The sequence below is a fragment of the Aegilops tauschii genome, chromosome 2 (genome assembly GCF_002575655.3).
Source record: "Aegilops tauschii subsp. strangulata cultivar AL8/78 chromosome 2, Aet v6.0, whole genome shotgun sequence".
Lineage (NCBI taxonomy): Eukaryota > Viridiplantae > Streptophyta > Magnoliopsida > Poales > Poaceae > Aegilops > Aegilops tauschii.
Genome location: NC_053036.3, coordinates 401,216,738 through 401,233,587, shown reverse-complemented (window position 1 = coordinate 401,233,587; position 16,850 = coordinate 401,216,738).

Here is a 16,850-nt window from a genome sequence, read left to right as displayed (position 1 = left end):
GCCCACGAGGCAGGGGTGCGCGCCCAGGGGGGTAGGCGCGCCCCCACCCTCGTGGACAGGGTGTGGGCCCCCTGGCCTTGATTCTTTCGCCAGTATTTTTTATTAATTCCAAAAATATTCTCCGTGAAGTTTTAGGTCATTCCGAGAACTTTTATTTCTGCACAAAAATAACACCATGGCAATTCTGCTTAAAACAGCGTCAGTCCGGGTTAGTTCCATCCAAATCATGCAAGTTAGAGTCCAAAACAAGGGCAAAAGTGTTTGGAAAAGTAGATACGACGGAGACGTATCAACTCCCCCAAGCTTAATCCTTTGCTTGTCCTCAAGCAATTCTGTTGACAAACTGAAAGTGATAAAGAAAAACTTTTACAAACTCTGTTTGCTCTTGTTGTTGTAAATATGTAAAGCCAACATTCAAGTTTTCAGCAAAGATTATGAACTAACCATATTCACAATAACATTTAGATCTCATGTTTACTCATATCAATGGCATAATCAACCAGCGAGCAATAATAGTAAATCTCGGATGACAACACTTTCTCAAAACAATCATAATATGATATAACAAGATGGTATCTCGCTAGCCCTTTGTGAGACCGCAAAACATAAATGCAGAGCACCTGTGAAGATCAAGGACTGACTAAACATTGTAATTCATGGTAAAAGAGATCCAGTCATAGTTATACTCAATATAAATTAATAGTAATGGATGCAAATGATAGCGGTGCTCTTCCAGCTGGTGCTTTTTAATAAGAGGATGATGACTCAACATAAAAGTAAATAGATAGGCCCTTCATGGAGGTGCCAGAGCTCGATTTTTGAAATAGAGATGAATAATATTTTGAGCGGCATACTTTCATTGTCAACATAACAACCGACAGATCTCGATATCTTCCGTGCTACACACATTATAGGCGGTTCCCAAGCAGAATGGTAAAGTTTATACTCCCCCACCACCAACAAGCATCAATCCATGGCTTGCTCGAAACAACGAGTGCCTCCAACTAGCAATAGCCCTGGGGGAGTTTTGTTTGCAATTATTTCGATTTGATTTGCTTAGAGCATGGGACTGGGCATCCCGGTGACCAGCCATTTTCTCGTGAGTGAGGAGCGGAGTCCACTCCTCTTGAGAATAACCCGCCTAGCATGGAAGATACAGACAGTCTTGGTTGATACATGAGCTATTCGAGCATGCAAAACAGAATTTCATTTGAAGGTTTAGAGTTTGGCACATACAAATTTACTTGGAACGGCAGGTAGATACTGCATATAGGAAGGTATGGTGGACTCATATGTAATAACTTTGGGGTTTATGGAAGTGGATGCACAAGCAGTATTCTCGCTTACTATAAGTGAAGGCTAGAAAAAGACAGGGAAGCGACCAACTAGAGAGCGACAACAGTCATGAACATGCATTAAAATTAATAAACATTGAGTGCACACATGAGTAGGATATAATCCACCATGAACATAAATATCGTGGAGGCTATGTTGATTTGTTTCAACTACATGTGTGAACATGTGCCAAGTCAAGTCACTCGAATCGTTCAAAGGAGGATACCACCCTATCATACCACATCACAACCATTTTAATAGCATGTTGGCACGCAAGGTAAACCATTATAAACTCCTAGCAAATTAAGCATGGCATAAGCAACTATAATCTCTAATTGTCATTGCAAACATGTTTCATTCATAATAGGCTGAATCAGGAACGATGGACTAATCATATTTACAAAAACAAGAGAGGTCGAGTTCATACCAGCTTCTCTCATCTCAATCAGTCCATCATGTATCGTCATTATTGCCTTTCACTTGCACGACCGAACGGTGTGGATAATAATAATAGTGCACATGGAATTGGACTAAGCTGGAATCTGCAGGCATTTAATACACAGGAGAAGACAAGGTAATATGGGCAATCGGTTAAATCAACAATAATGCATATAAGAGCCACTGCAACATTTTCATTATGGTCTTCTCCTCTCGACCCCCAAAGAAAAGAAAAGAAATAAAACTATTTACACGGGAAAGCTCCCAACAAGCAAAAGAAGAACAAGAAATCTTTTTGGTATTTATTTTAATTATTACTACTACAGGCATGGAAAGTAAACTAGCTAAAAGCTACAACTAATTTTTTTGATTTTTCTTAAGGTTTTTCAAACACACAAGAAGAAGACTAGAAAAGGAAATAAACTAGCATGGATATTACAATGAAAAAGTATGAGCACCGACAACTGGAATGAGTGTGTGAACATAAATGTAATGTCGGTGAGAAATATGTACTCCCCCAAGCTTAGGCTTTTGGCCTAAGTTGGTCTATGCCCATGGCTGGCCTGGCGGATATCCAAAGTTGTAGCTGGGGTCGTACTGAGAAGGATCCTCGGGGTGCCACTGGTTGGCGATCTCCTCCGGATCCCACTGGTAAATAGACTGACGGTGAGGATCAAGTTGTGGCTCCGGCTCTGGCACTGGAGCTGGTGTGAGGTTCCGGTAGGCATGAATGGTCTCCGGCAGAACAAGGTACTTGCCTGAAGATAAGTTGAACAAAGAAGGAGCAGGCAAAGCAATAGTCTCAAAGTAATTTTTATTGAATACCAGTCTATAGTTAAGCATCTTTTTCTTATTCTTAACAATAAAATCATGTGCTACCATACTCTTATAGTCTAGAAAAATAGGAGGCATCAACTTTTCTTCTTTCTCATAATGCCTAATAGGTATGTTAAAGTGTGCAGCGAGGCGCGAGGCGAAGATACCTCCCAAGATGGGACCCTTCGTACGGTTCAGATTTAACCGCTTGGCAACAATAGCGCCTAGACTAAAAGTGTTATCACGAAACAAGGCATGGCACAAAATAACAATATCAGGGGCACTAAGGTTTCCACAGTTCCCGCGACCAATTAAACATCTACTAGCAAATATTGCGAAGTAACATAGAACAGGAAAGTGTATGCTAGTAATTCTTGCATCGGAAACTTTCCTCGTTTCCCCTACAGCAATCATATCCATAAACCCTTCCACATCATTACGATGTGGTTCCTCTATGCTGCCCACAAAGGGTAACTTGCAAACCTCACAAAAATCATAAAGGGACATCTCCTTATACTCATCATATAAATAAAAATCCACCGAAGGTGGTGATCTCCTAGCATGGAAATGAAAATTTTGCACGAAAATATTAGTGAGTAGGAGATACTGTTCGCGCTGGTCGCGGAGGAAGTCGGTGAGGCCCGCATTCTCAGCCAAATAATGAAATCATCATGAATCCCGGCTGCCCTCAAGAAATCATCACAAGGCCATTCACATGGCTGAACCTCCATGGTGCGAGGGATATTATATTTGGGCCTTTTATCCTCTTCACTTTGCTTATCCTTTGAGCTTCGGCTCGAAGAGCCCCTCAAAAATCTCTTCATCAATTTCTGAAAATTTCTAAAGTTTTAGTAACTTAAAATAAAAGTGAACCAAACTCAACAAAATTGATATCAACTACTCCCACAAGTGCCTAGAGACTATATCATGCATTAGAACTACTTGGGACCATATAAATTTGACATGCAAGCTCAAGAATAGGGTCACCTAAGCAGCAAAAATTTGGAATAAATAAAGCAATAGAACAAAAACTAATTGGACCATTGGAGGAGTCACATACCGAAGAACAACCCCCCAAAGCAGTTTTGTGAGTGGAGCTTTGAGCAAGGAGATCGAAAATGGCAGCAAGATGAGCTAGAACTCGTGCTTAAGCTGGTTGGTGATTTTTTCTGGAGGAAGAAGGAGTGTGTGGGTGCTGGAATAAGTGGAGGGGGGCCACCAGGGGCCCACGAGGCAGGGGGCGCGCCCAGGGGGGTGGGCGTGCCCTGGACCCTCATGGCCAGGTGCTAGCTCCCCTTGATGTGTTCTCAGTGCCAAATATTCTTAAATATTCTAGAAAAAATCATATTTCATTTTCAGTACATTTGGAGAACTTTTATTTTTGGGGTATTTTTTATTGCAAGGATAATTCAGAAAGCAGACAAAAAATTCTATTTTTTCTTTATTTAATCTAAATAACATAAAGTAAAAGGAGGGTACAGAAGGTTGTGCTTTCTAACTTCATCCATCTCATGATCATCAAAAGGAATCCACTAACAAGGTTGATCAAGTCTTGTTAACAAACTCTTTTCGAATAACATGGAATCGGCGGAATTTTGAATAACACTAGGTTACCTCAACGGGGATATGCACGTCCCCAACAATAAGAATATCATATTTCTTCTTGACAGTAGGAAGAGGAAATTCAAAACCTCCAATAGTAATTGTTGGAATTTTTCCAATAGAGTTGATACTGTGGATTTGAGGTTGTTTCCTTGGAAAGTGTACCGTATGCTCATTACCATTAACATGAAAAGTGACATTGCCTTTGTTGCAATCAATAACAGCCCCTGCAGTATTCAAAAAGGGTCTACCAAGGATAATCGACATACTATCATCCTCGGGAATATCAAGAATAACCAAGTCCGTTAAAATAGTAACATTTGCAACCACAACAGGCACATCCTCACAAATACCGACAGGTATAGCAGTTGATTTATCTGCCATTTGCAAAGATATTTCAGTAGGTGTCAACTTATTCAAATCAAGTCTACGATATAAAGAGAGAGGCATAACACTAACACCGGCTCCAAGATCACATAAAGTAGTTTTAACATAGTTTCTTTTAATGGAGCATGGTATAGTTGGTACTCCTGGATCTCCTAGTTTCTTAGGTATTCCTCCTTTAAAAGTATAATTAGCAAGCATGGTGTAAATTTCAGCTTCCGGTATCTTTCTCTTGTTTGTAACAATATCCTTCATATACTTAGCATAAGGATACATTTTAAGCATATCAGTCAAATGCATACGCAAAAAGATAGGTCTAATCATTTTAGCAAAGCACTCAAAATCCTCATCATCCTTTTTCTTGGATGGTTTAGGAGGAAAAGGCATGGGTTTCTAAACCCATGGTTTTCTTTCTTTACCGCGCTTCCTAGCAACAAAGTCTCTCTTATCATAACGTTGATTCTTTGATTGTGGGTTATCAAGATCAACAGCAGGTTCAATATCTACATCATTGTCATTGCTAGGTTGAGCATCAACATGAACATCATCATTAATATTATCACTAGGTTCATGTTCATCACCAGATTGTGTTTCAGCATCAGAAACAGAAATATCATTGGGATTCTCAGGTGTGTCAACAGCAGGTTCACTAGAAGCATGCAAAGTCCTATCATTTTTCTTTTTCTTCTTTTTAGAAGGACTAGGTGCATCGACATTAGTTCTCTGAGAATCCTGCTCAATTCTCTTAGGGTGGCCCTCAGGATACAAAGGTTCCTGAGTCATTTTACCCCCTCTAGTCATAACTCTAACAGCATTATCATTCTTCTTATTATTTAATTCATTGAGAAAATCATTTTGAGCTTTAAGTACTTGTTCTACTTGAGTGGTAACCGTAGAAGCATGTTTACTAATGAGTTTAAGTTAACCTTTAACTCTAGACATATAATCAATCAAGTGTTCAATCATATAAGCATCACGTTTCAATTGTCTACCAACATAAGCATTGAAGTTTTCTTGTTTAACAATAAAATTATCAAACTCATCTAAGCATTGGCTAGCAGACTTATAATGAGGAATATCACCTTCATCAAATCTATAGACAGAATTTACCTTTACTACCTGTGTCGGGTTATCAAGACCATGTATTTCTTCAACAGGCGGCAAATTAAGACCATGTATTTCTTCAACAGGCGGCAAATTAAGACCATGTATTTCTTCAATAGGAGGTAAATTATTAACATCATCAGATTTAATACCCTTTTCTTTCATAGATTTCCTTGCCTCTTGCATATCTTCAGGACTGAGAAATAGAATACCCCTTTTCTTCGGAGTTGGCATAGGAGTTGGTTCAGGAAGTGTCCAATTGTTTTCATTAGTCAACATATTATTCAATAACAATTCAGCTTGATCAACTGTTCTTTCCCTGAAAACACAACCAGCACAACTTTCCAGGTGGTCTCTGGAAGCATCGGTTAGTCCATTATAAAAGATATCAAGCATTTCATTTTTCTTGAGAGGATGATCAGGCAAAGCATTAAGCAATTGGAGAAGCCTCCCCCAAGCTTGTGGGAGACTCTCTTCTTCAATTTGCACAAAATTGTATATTTCCCTTAAAGCAGCTTGTTTCTTATGAGCAGGGAAATATTTAGCAGATAAGTAATAAATCATATCCTGGGGACTACGCACACAACTAGGATTAAGAGAATTAAACCATGTTTTAGCATCACCCTTTAATGAGAACAGAAATAACTTAAGGATATAGTAGTAACGAGTTTTCTGATCATTAGTGAATAGGGTAGCTATATTGTTTAATTTAGTAAGATGTGCCACAATAGTTTCAGATTCATAGCCATAAAAAGGATCAGATTCAACCAAAGTAATTATCTCAGGATCGGCAGAGAAATCATAATCCTTATCAGTAACACAAATAGGTGAAGTAGCAAAAGCAGGTTCATATTTCATTCTAGCATTCAAAGATTTTTCTTTCAGCTTAGCTAATAATTTATTAAGATCATATCTATCATTGCAAGCAAGAAAGTCTCTAGCAGTTTCTTCATCCATAACATAACCCTCAGGCACAACACGCAATTCATATCTAAGGGGAGAATCTTCATCATCACTTTCATCAATATTATCTGTTTCAATAATTTCATTCTCTCTAGACCTAGCAAGTTGTTCATCAAGAAATTCACCTAATGGAACAGTAGTATCAATCATAGAACTAGTTTCATCATAAGTATCATGCATAGCAGAAGTGGCATCATCAATAACATGCGACATATCAGAATTAATAGCAGAAGTAGGTTTAGATGTCGCAAGTTTACTCAAAACAGAAGGAGAATCAAGTGCAGAGCTAGATGGCAGTTCCTTACCTCCCCTCGTAGTTGAGGGAAAATCTTAGTTCTTTCGTCTTAGAAGTTCCTCATAGTGATCAGCAGATATAAATCCCAAGTGACTCAAAGAATAGAGCTATGCTCCCCGGCAACGGCACCAGAAAATAGTCTTGATAACCCACAAGTATAGGGGATTGCAACAGTTTTCAAGGGTAGAGTATTGAACCCAAATTTATTGATTCGACACAAGGGGAGCCAAAGAATATTCTCAAGTATTAGCAGTTGAGTTGTCAATTCAACCACACCTGGATAACTTAATATATGGAGCAAAGTATTTAGTAGCAAAGTAGTATGGAAGTAACGGTAACAGTGATAAAAGTAACAGTAGTAGTTTTGTAGTAATTGTAACAGTGGCAACGGAAAAGTAACTAAGCGGAGAACAATATGTGAAAAGCTCGTAGGCATTGGATCGGTGATGGAGAATTATGCCGGATGTGATTCCTCATGCAATAGTTATAACATAGGGTGACACAGAACTAGCTCCAATTCATCAATGTAATGTAGGCATGTATTCCGAATATAGTCATACGTGCTTATGGAAAAGAACTTGTATGACATCTTTTGTCCTACCCTCCCGTGGTAGCAGGGTCCTATTGGAAACTAAGGGATATTAAGGCCTCCTTTTAATAGTGTACCGGACCAAAGCATTAACACTTAGTGAATACATGAACTCCTAAAACTACGGTCATCACCGGTAAGTATCCCGATTATTGTCACTTCGGGGTTAACGGATCATAACACATAATAGGTGACTATAGACTTGCAAGATAGGATCAAGAACTCACATATATTCACGAAAACATAATAGGTTCAGATCTGAAATCATGGCACTCAGGCCCTAGTGACAAGCAATAAGCATAGCAAAGTCATCGCAACATCAATCTCAGAACATAGTGGATACTAGGGATCAAACCCTAACAAAACTAACTCGATTACATGGTAAATCTCATCCAACCCATCACCGTCCAGAAAGCCTACGATGGAATTACTAACGCACGGCGGTGAGCATCATGAAATTGGTGATGGAGCAAGGTTGATGATGATGATGGCGACGGATTCCCCTCTCCGGAGCCCCGAACGGACTCTAGATCAGGCCTCCCAAGAGAGATTAGGGCTTGGCGGCGGCTCCGTATCGTAAAACGTGATGAATCCTTCTCTCTGATTTTTTCTCCCCGAACGTGAATATATAGAGTTGGAGTTGAGGTCGATGGAGCACCAGGGGGCCCACAAGGCAGGGGTGCGCGCCCAGGGGGTAGGCGCGCCCCCACCCTCGTGGACAGGGTGTGGGCCCCCTGGCCTTGATTCTTTCGCCAGTATTTTTTATTAATTCCAAAAATATTCTCCGTGAAGTTTTAGGTCATTCCGAGAACTTTTATTTCTGCACAAAAATAACACCATGGCAATTCTGCTGAAAATAGCGTCAGCCCGGGTTAGTTCCATCCAAATCATGCAAGTTAGAGTCCAAAACAAGGGCAAAAGTGTTTGGAAAAGTAGATACGACGGAGACGTATCAGGCCGTAGGATCCATGGGCCTCCTATGGGCCGTCGATAATTGGGCCTCCAACAGGGCCGTAGAATCGGTGGGCCTCGGGCCGTCGGATAAATGGGTCAACATGGGCCGTCAACGGGCGTAATTGGTATCGGCCCAGCACGGTAGCGGGCCGTTAACAGGCCGGAGGACAACAAAGGCTTAATTCTGTCACAGGCATAACGGGTCATTAATGGGCCAGAATATAGGACGGGCTGGAAACGGCGCAACGGGTTAACAGGCCAGAAACAGGCCGACTCTTGCCACTGGCCGAATTTGGCCCATTAAGGGAACATGCGAGTAATGGGCCGGAAGTAATCGAGGGCCGGAAAGGAGCCCAAGAACATACGGGCCGTTAGTAGGCCGAAAGCTAACACGGGCTAGAAACGGCCCATGTGAATCATGGGCCGTTAACGGGTACAAAGAAATTTACAGTTCATTATGGGCTAGAGTCACCGTGGGCGTCTAAAGGGCCTAAAGATACGAAGGCCTCATATGGGCCGAAAGACGTCGTGGGCCATACATGGGCCGATAGTGAAATGAGCTGGTGTTATATTCGACCGCCAACATGACGTTGTTGGGCCGATTTCGGGTAGGCCCTAATGGGCTGTGAGTTACCGGGCCGCAAAATGGGCTATTTGCGAAGAGACCATTTACAGGATTTTCATGGGCGAGCCCGCTAACTTTTGACTAAGTAAAACGGGCCGACCTTTGTAAGCTAAATGGACCAGCGGTGGGCCGTCGCACATGTCGACATATCATAGGCGCCTATCTGACCCACTGACGAGCTGTCATGTGTTTCCTCCGGCCAATCAGAATTTTACACGTGGAAATTTCCCATTGGTCCGGGCTATTAACGGGTTATCGGATCCAAAACCGGACCCGATAGCTTAATGACGACCCGTTACGATGGATGCCATGTGTCGGTCACCCTTGACGAAAGCACTTCTGTGACGCGTGATTTATCGTCATGGAAGTGGACACCTCCATGATGATAATTTTGGTAATGTCATGGAACACTTCTACGATAGCACAGGTATGACTATCTTGATTCTGTCATAAAATCGTCATGGATGTACATGCATGACAGAAAACGTGACCTACTATGACAAACACGTATCATCACGGAAGTGTCTTTTTTTGTAGTGTATTAAATAGCATATTGGATCTAAACATATAATCTTCCACCAAATAAACCATATAGTAATCAACTATGAGATATAATCAACACTACTAGTCACCCCACAAACACCAATCTATAGTACCGGTACACAGATTGAACACAAGAGATGAACTATGGTTTGAGAGGACATGGTGTTGTTGAAGATGTTGATGGAGATTGCCCTCCCCAAGATGGGAGAGTTGTTGGTGATGATGACGACGATGATTTCCCCCTCCAGGAGGGAAATTCCCCCGGCGGAATCGCTCCACCGGAGGGCAAAAGAGCTCCTGCCCAAGTTCCGCTCGAGATGGCGGCACTCCATCCCGAAAGTCCTCTCTTATTTTTTTCTAGGTAAAAATGACTTATATACCAGAAGATGGGCATCGGAGGTGGGCTAGGCTGAGCACATCCCACCAGGGCGCACCTGGTGGGCCAGGCACGCCCTGGTGGCTTGTGCTCACCAGGTGGCCCCCCTCCGGTGGTTATTTGCTCCAGTATTTCTTATTTATTCCATAAAAATTTCCCGTGAAGTTTCAGCTCATTTGGAGTTTTGCAGAATAGGTAGCCTGATGTAGCTTTTTCAGGTCCAGATTTCCAGCTGCCGGAATTCTCCCTCTTTGTATGTACCTTGCATATTATTAGATAAAAGGCATTAGAATTACTCCAAAAATAATTATTATGCATAAAAACATTATAAATAATAGTAGGTAAACATGATGCAAAATGGACGTATCAACTCCCCCAAGCTTAGACCTTGCTTGTCCTCAAGCGAAAACCGAAATCGAAAAACATGTCCACATGCTTAGAGAGAGAGAGGTGTCGATAAAAAAATACGGACATAGAAGCATCATGTGAATTATTATAAGAGCAACAAACTTTAACATAAAACTTTTATCATAGACTTTTTATCATAGACTTCTCATGAATAAGTAACAATTCATCACAACATCAAAGTATACAGCATAAACTCTACTGGAAACCAACAAACTATGTTCTTAGTCAACTTTGCAACTACAATTCATCATGTTTTCAGGAAGGGTCACGTATCGGAGCCTTTAGGCAAGTCCACATACTCAACTATCATATAGTCTTCTATGATTTCTAACACTCACCGCGTACACATGAGAAAAACGTTTCAACCAGACACATAGAAAGATAGGGGCTTATAATTTCGCCTCCCAACGTATTCACCTCAAGGGTGATGTCAACAATAATTACTCATGCTACCCATATTTAACTGGACATATGACATATGTGCATGCCTAGATCTTTCCTCACCACATGATGCTTGCCAAAAGAGAACATAAAAGGAATAGAGAGAAAAACTTTGACTCTTGCATGAAAGTAAATACATAAAAATAAAATAGGCCCTTCGCAGAGGGAAGCAAAGGTTGCCATGTGTTTTTTGTTTGTATGCTCAACCCCTTAGTGCAAAAGAACGCCATGTTATATTGCCCCTTATGATAGCAACATTTCTTATGTAGTCTGTCGCTTTTATTATTTGCTATCACAAGTTCGTACAATGCTCAATTTTCTCTTACAATAAATGATCCTTTTAGAAGCAATTTTTATTGCCTCATTGCACCGATGACAAGTTACTTGAAGGATCTTGCTCAATCCTTAGGTAGGTATGGTGGACTCTTGAAAGTAATATTTGGGTTTAAGGGTTTTTGGATGCACAAGTAGTATCTCTACTTGGTGTGGAATTTTTGGCTAGCAAAGATAGGGGCAAGCACCACATGTTGAAGGATCTATGACAATATAACTTCTATGTGAATATGAACAAACATAAATCATTACGTTGTCTTCCTTGTCCAACGTAAACAATTTTGGCATATAATATTTTGAGGGGGCTCACAATCACAACGTCAATCCAGGATAGTGTATTTGCATGTGAATCTTCTCTTCCCTTATTAAATCTTTCATGAGTTGCATCATTAACAAATGCTATGTTTGTCAATCTCTAATAAAATTTTCTACTTATACTTTTCCTTATGTGGTGTCATTACTTACCATAAGATTAGCATATGATCTTTTTTATTTATTTCCTTTCATTCTATTGAAATATGAAAGTAAAGATAGCAAAAACTCAAACTAAACTTTATTATATATCTCGCACACAATTACAAGGATAGATCACTAAGCAAACTCTCAAAAACAAAGGATCAAACTAAACTTTTATTCATCTAAAGCAAAAGATAACTAAGGATCAAACTAAAAAAAAGTAAAGGCAAAAGATAGTGGGAGTGATACGATACCGGGGCACCTCCCCCAAGCTTGGCGAAAGCCAACGGAAGTGCCCATAGCCGATACTCAATTTTCTTTTGGTGATGAAGAAGAAGGTGGTGGTGATGAAGTGGTAACGATTTTGTCCTCAGGTTTCCATGGCAGAGGCCCACCATCATAAGAGGAGGACTGAGTCTCACGGGTCCTGCAACTGGCAGTCAAACTCATACCTTTAAACCTTGCCTCATATTCAAAGACTTGGTTTTGGATATCGTAGATCTAGCTTTGGAGAAAGTTGATTTGCTCGTTGAGGGTGAACACGATGTCCTTCATGGACTTGCCATCCACCTTGAGATCACGGGTAAAGTCCGTGATCATGAGGTGATTGGCATTGAGTCCACACTCCACCATCCCCTTGCACCGGAAGACCTCCTGCTCCATAGCTTCAAGCCTGGCCTCCATGGTTCCCGTCCCCTTGGGACCTTGCACATCGCGGATGTGAAGCACCCCCTCCCGCAAATATTGGTTGACGACGTTCGTGAAGAACGTGTCCTTGGAGGAGCTTGAAGCGGCCATGGTAAATGGGATCTGTCAGAAAACAGCAAAGAAAAGGAAACAGAAGATTTCTCCATGATACGGTGGTCAATAGGTTCGGGGGGTATATAAAGATTTTTTATCTCACGAAGAAAGCAAACAGGAGAAAAATGGAGTCCGGAAGGTACCCGAGGAGGGCACAACCCACCTGGGTGGGCCTGGTAAGCTAGGCGCGCCCTGGTGTCTTGTACCCACCAGGGTGACCTTCCTGGTTGTTTCTTATTTTCCTAATTTTTGTTATATTCCAAAACAGACAGAAAATATTTTTGCAGATTTTTCGAAGTCCGTTTACTTACCGTATCGCGTACCTCCTCTTTTTCACGATTCTGGAGTGTTCCGGAAGGTTTCTATTATGTGTTCTTCCAGTGTCATAGTTTGGATAATATGTCTTTCAACATTAATGGGCGTACCTGAGATATAATTTTTTATTCATTGCCCATTAACAACCTTCAGGATTAGTACCTTCGACATTATTTTTTTGATAGCTCCAGACCGATAAACCTCCTCGATAACATAGGGTCCTTCCCATTTGGAGAGGAGTTTTCCTGCAAAGAATCTGAAATGAGAGTTGTACAAAAGAACATATTCCCCAACTTTGAACTCACGCTTTTGGATTATTTTATCATGCCATCTTTTAACTTTTTCTTCAAATAACTTGGCATTTTCATAAGCTTGGGTTCTCCATTAATCTAAAGAGCTAATATCAAATAACCTCTTCTCACCAGCAAGTTTGAAATCATAGTTGAGTTCTTTAATTGTCCAATATGGTTTATGTTCTAACTCAAGAGGCAAATGGCAAGCTTTTCCATAAACCATCTTATAAGGAGACATACCCATAGGATTTTTATATGATGTTCTATAAGCCCAAAGTGCATCATCTAATTTCTTAGACCAATTCTTCCGGGACCTATTGACACTCTTTTGCAAAATTAATTTTATTTCTCTATTGCTAAGTTCAACTTGACCACTAGACTGAGGATGATGCAATTCTATGGTTAACATCATACTTGCAAGCATTTTACGGAAAACACCATGAATAAAGTGTGAACCACCATCAGTCAACAAATATCTTGGGACTCCAAACCTTGGGAAAATAACTTCCTTAAGCATTTTAATAGAGGTGTTGTGATCAGAACTACTAGATGGAATAGCTTCTACCCACTTAGTAACATAATCAACAACAACCAAAATATGTGTATACCCATTAGAGGAAGGAAAGGGTCCCATGTAATCAAAACCCCAAACATCAAATGGTTCAAAAACAAGTGAATAATTCATAGGCATTTCTTGACGCTTACCAATATTACCTATTCTTTGACATCCATCACAACATAAGACACACTTACGAGCATCCTTGAAAAGAGTAGGCCAATAAAGCCCTGATTAGAATACCTTGTGAGCAGTTCTATCTCCCGCATGATGTCCTCCATAAGCTTCGAAGTGACATTTCCATAGGATTTGCCCCTGTTCATGCTCAGGTACACAACATCTAATAATACCATCTACTCCTTCTTTATAAAGATGTGGGTCATCCCAAATGTAATGTCTTAAATCATAGAACAATTTTTCCTTTTGTTGGTATGTAAAGCTAGGTGATAAGTATTTAGCAACAATATAATTAGCATAGTCAGCATACCAAGGAGTGTTATGAGAAACATTTATTGTAGCTAACTGCTCATCAGGAAAACTACCATCAATAGGTAGTGGGTCATCAAGGTCATTCTCCAACCTAGACAAGTTATCAGCTACCGGGTTCTCTGCTCCTTTTCTATCAGTGATATGCAAATCAAATTCTTGTAGCAAGAGAACCCATCGAATAAGCCTAGGTTTAGCATCTTTCTTTTCCATAAGATATTTTGTAGCAGCACGATCAGTGTGGACAATTACTTTTGAATCTACAATATAGGATCTAAATTTATCACAAGCAAACACCACTGCTAGAAATTCTTTTTGAGTAGTAGCATAGTTTCGTTGAGCACTATCTAGAGTTTTACTAGCATAATGAGTAACATTCAGTTTCTTATCAACTCTTTGTCCTAGAACAGCACCAACAGCATAATCACTAGCATCACACATAATTTGAAAAGGCAAGTTCCAATCAGGTGGTTGACCAATAGGTGTAGAAATTAAGGCTTTCTTGAGTGTTTCGAAGGCTTCTAAACAATCATCATAAAAAACAAAAGGAACATCCTTTTGCAAAATATTAGTAAGGGGCCTAGAAATTTTAAGAGCATGACCTAGGAAACTATGAATACCTTTCATATCTTTAGGACATGGCATTTTCTCAATTGCATCAACCTTAGCTTTGTCCACCTCAATACCTCTTTCAGAAATTTTATGGCCCAAAACAATACCTTCATTAACCATAAAGTGGCACTTCTCCCAATTCAAGACAAGATTTGTTTGCTCACATCTCTACAAAAATCGATCGAGATTGCTTAAACAAACATCAAAAGACTTCCCATAAACAGAAAAGTCATCCATGAAAACCTCAACAATCTTTTCACAAAAGTCAGAGAATATAGCAGTCATACATCTTTAAAAGGTAGCAGGTGCATTGCATAAACCAAAAGGCATACGTCTATAAGCATAAGTTCCAAAAGGACAAGTAAAAGTGGTCTTTTCTTGATCAGGTTGAGAAAATGGTATTTGTAAAAACCAGAATATCCATCAAGGAAGCAAAACTGTGTTTGCTTAGATAATCTTTCTAACATTTGAGTGTTGTGTGAATTTTTATGATTTTTTGGGGTTCGTTTGGACATTTTTATGCATTAGCTGAGTTTTTAATGCATTTATATGCATAATTCAAATTTGAACTACATGCACATGCTCCAGTGCATATAAATTGGTTGAAAAATCAAATCTGTGTCCTAGGGTGCATGCTTAGGTCCCATGCCAGAAATGGGAAAGAATTCCGAACACCAGGGCACCGTTGATTGCCGGCAAAACATTGAGATGCCTGGTGCTTAAATTCTAGTAAATCCAAAACTCGTCTGAAATTCATGAAACTTGGCATGCTATCATGGAGCGGCATCAACATGTCGTGGTACAAATTTTGTGCCAGTTGTGGCAGGTTTGGGTATATGTTTCTCACAAACCGGAGCTCCTCACAACAAGCATGATGGTTTTCGGCAGGGAACGTCCCAGCTTTGGGGACGAAACGATATCCATTGCCTCTTATTGCTTTCAAATTTTTTTCTCGTGTCAACATAGAACAACTGGAGTGTTGTGTGATTTTTTTTATTTTTCGTGGTTCGTTTGGACATTTTTATGCATTAACTGAGTTTTCAATGCATTTATGTGCATAATTCAAATTTGAACTACATGCACATGCTCCAATGTATATAAATTGGTTGAAAAATCAAATCTGTGTCCTAGGGTGCATGCTTAGGTCCCATGCAAGAAATGGGAATGAATTTCGAACACTAGTGCACCGTTGATTGCCGGCAAAACATTGACATGCCTGGTTTTAAATTCTAGTAAATCCAAAACTCGTCTGAAATTCATGAAACTTGGCATGCTATCATGGAGCGGCATCAACATGCCGTGGTACAAATTTTGTCCCATTTGGGGCAGGTTTGGGTATATGCTTCTCACAAACCGGAGCTTCTCACAACAAGCATGATGGTTTTCGGTTGGGAACGTCCCACCTTTGGGGACGAAACGATATCCATTGCCTCTTATTGCTTCCAATTTTTTTCTCATGTCAACATAGAACAACAGGAGTGTTGTGTATATTTTTTGATTTTTTGGGGTTCGTTATGACATTTTTATGCATTAGCTGAGTTTTCAATGCATTTATGTGCATAATTCAAATTTGAACTACATGCACATCCTCCAGTGCATATAAATTGGTTGAAAAATCAAATCTGTGTCCTTGGGTGCATGCTTAGGTCCCATGCAAGAAATGGGAATGAATTTCGAATACCAGGGCACCGTTGATTGCCGGCAAAACATTGAGATGCCTGGTTTTTTAAATTCTAGTAAATCCAGAACTCGTCTGAAATTCATGAAACTTGGCATGCTATCATGGAGCGGCATCAACATGCCGTGGTACAAATTTTGTCCCATTTGGGGCAAGTTTGGGTAGTTGCTTCTCACAAACCGGAGTTTCTCACAACAAGCATTATGGTTTTCGGTAGGGAACGTCCCACCTTTGGGGACGAAATGATATCCATTGCCTCTTATTGCTTCCAAATTGTTTTCTCGTGTGAACATAGAACAACAGGAGTGTTGTGTATATTTTTGTGATTTTTTGGGGTTCGTTATGACATTTTTATGCATTAGCTGAGTTTTCAATGCATTTGTGTGCATAATTCATATTTGAACTACATGCACATGCTCCAGTGCATATAAATTGGTTGAAAAATCA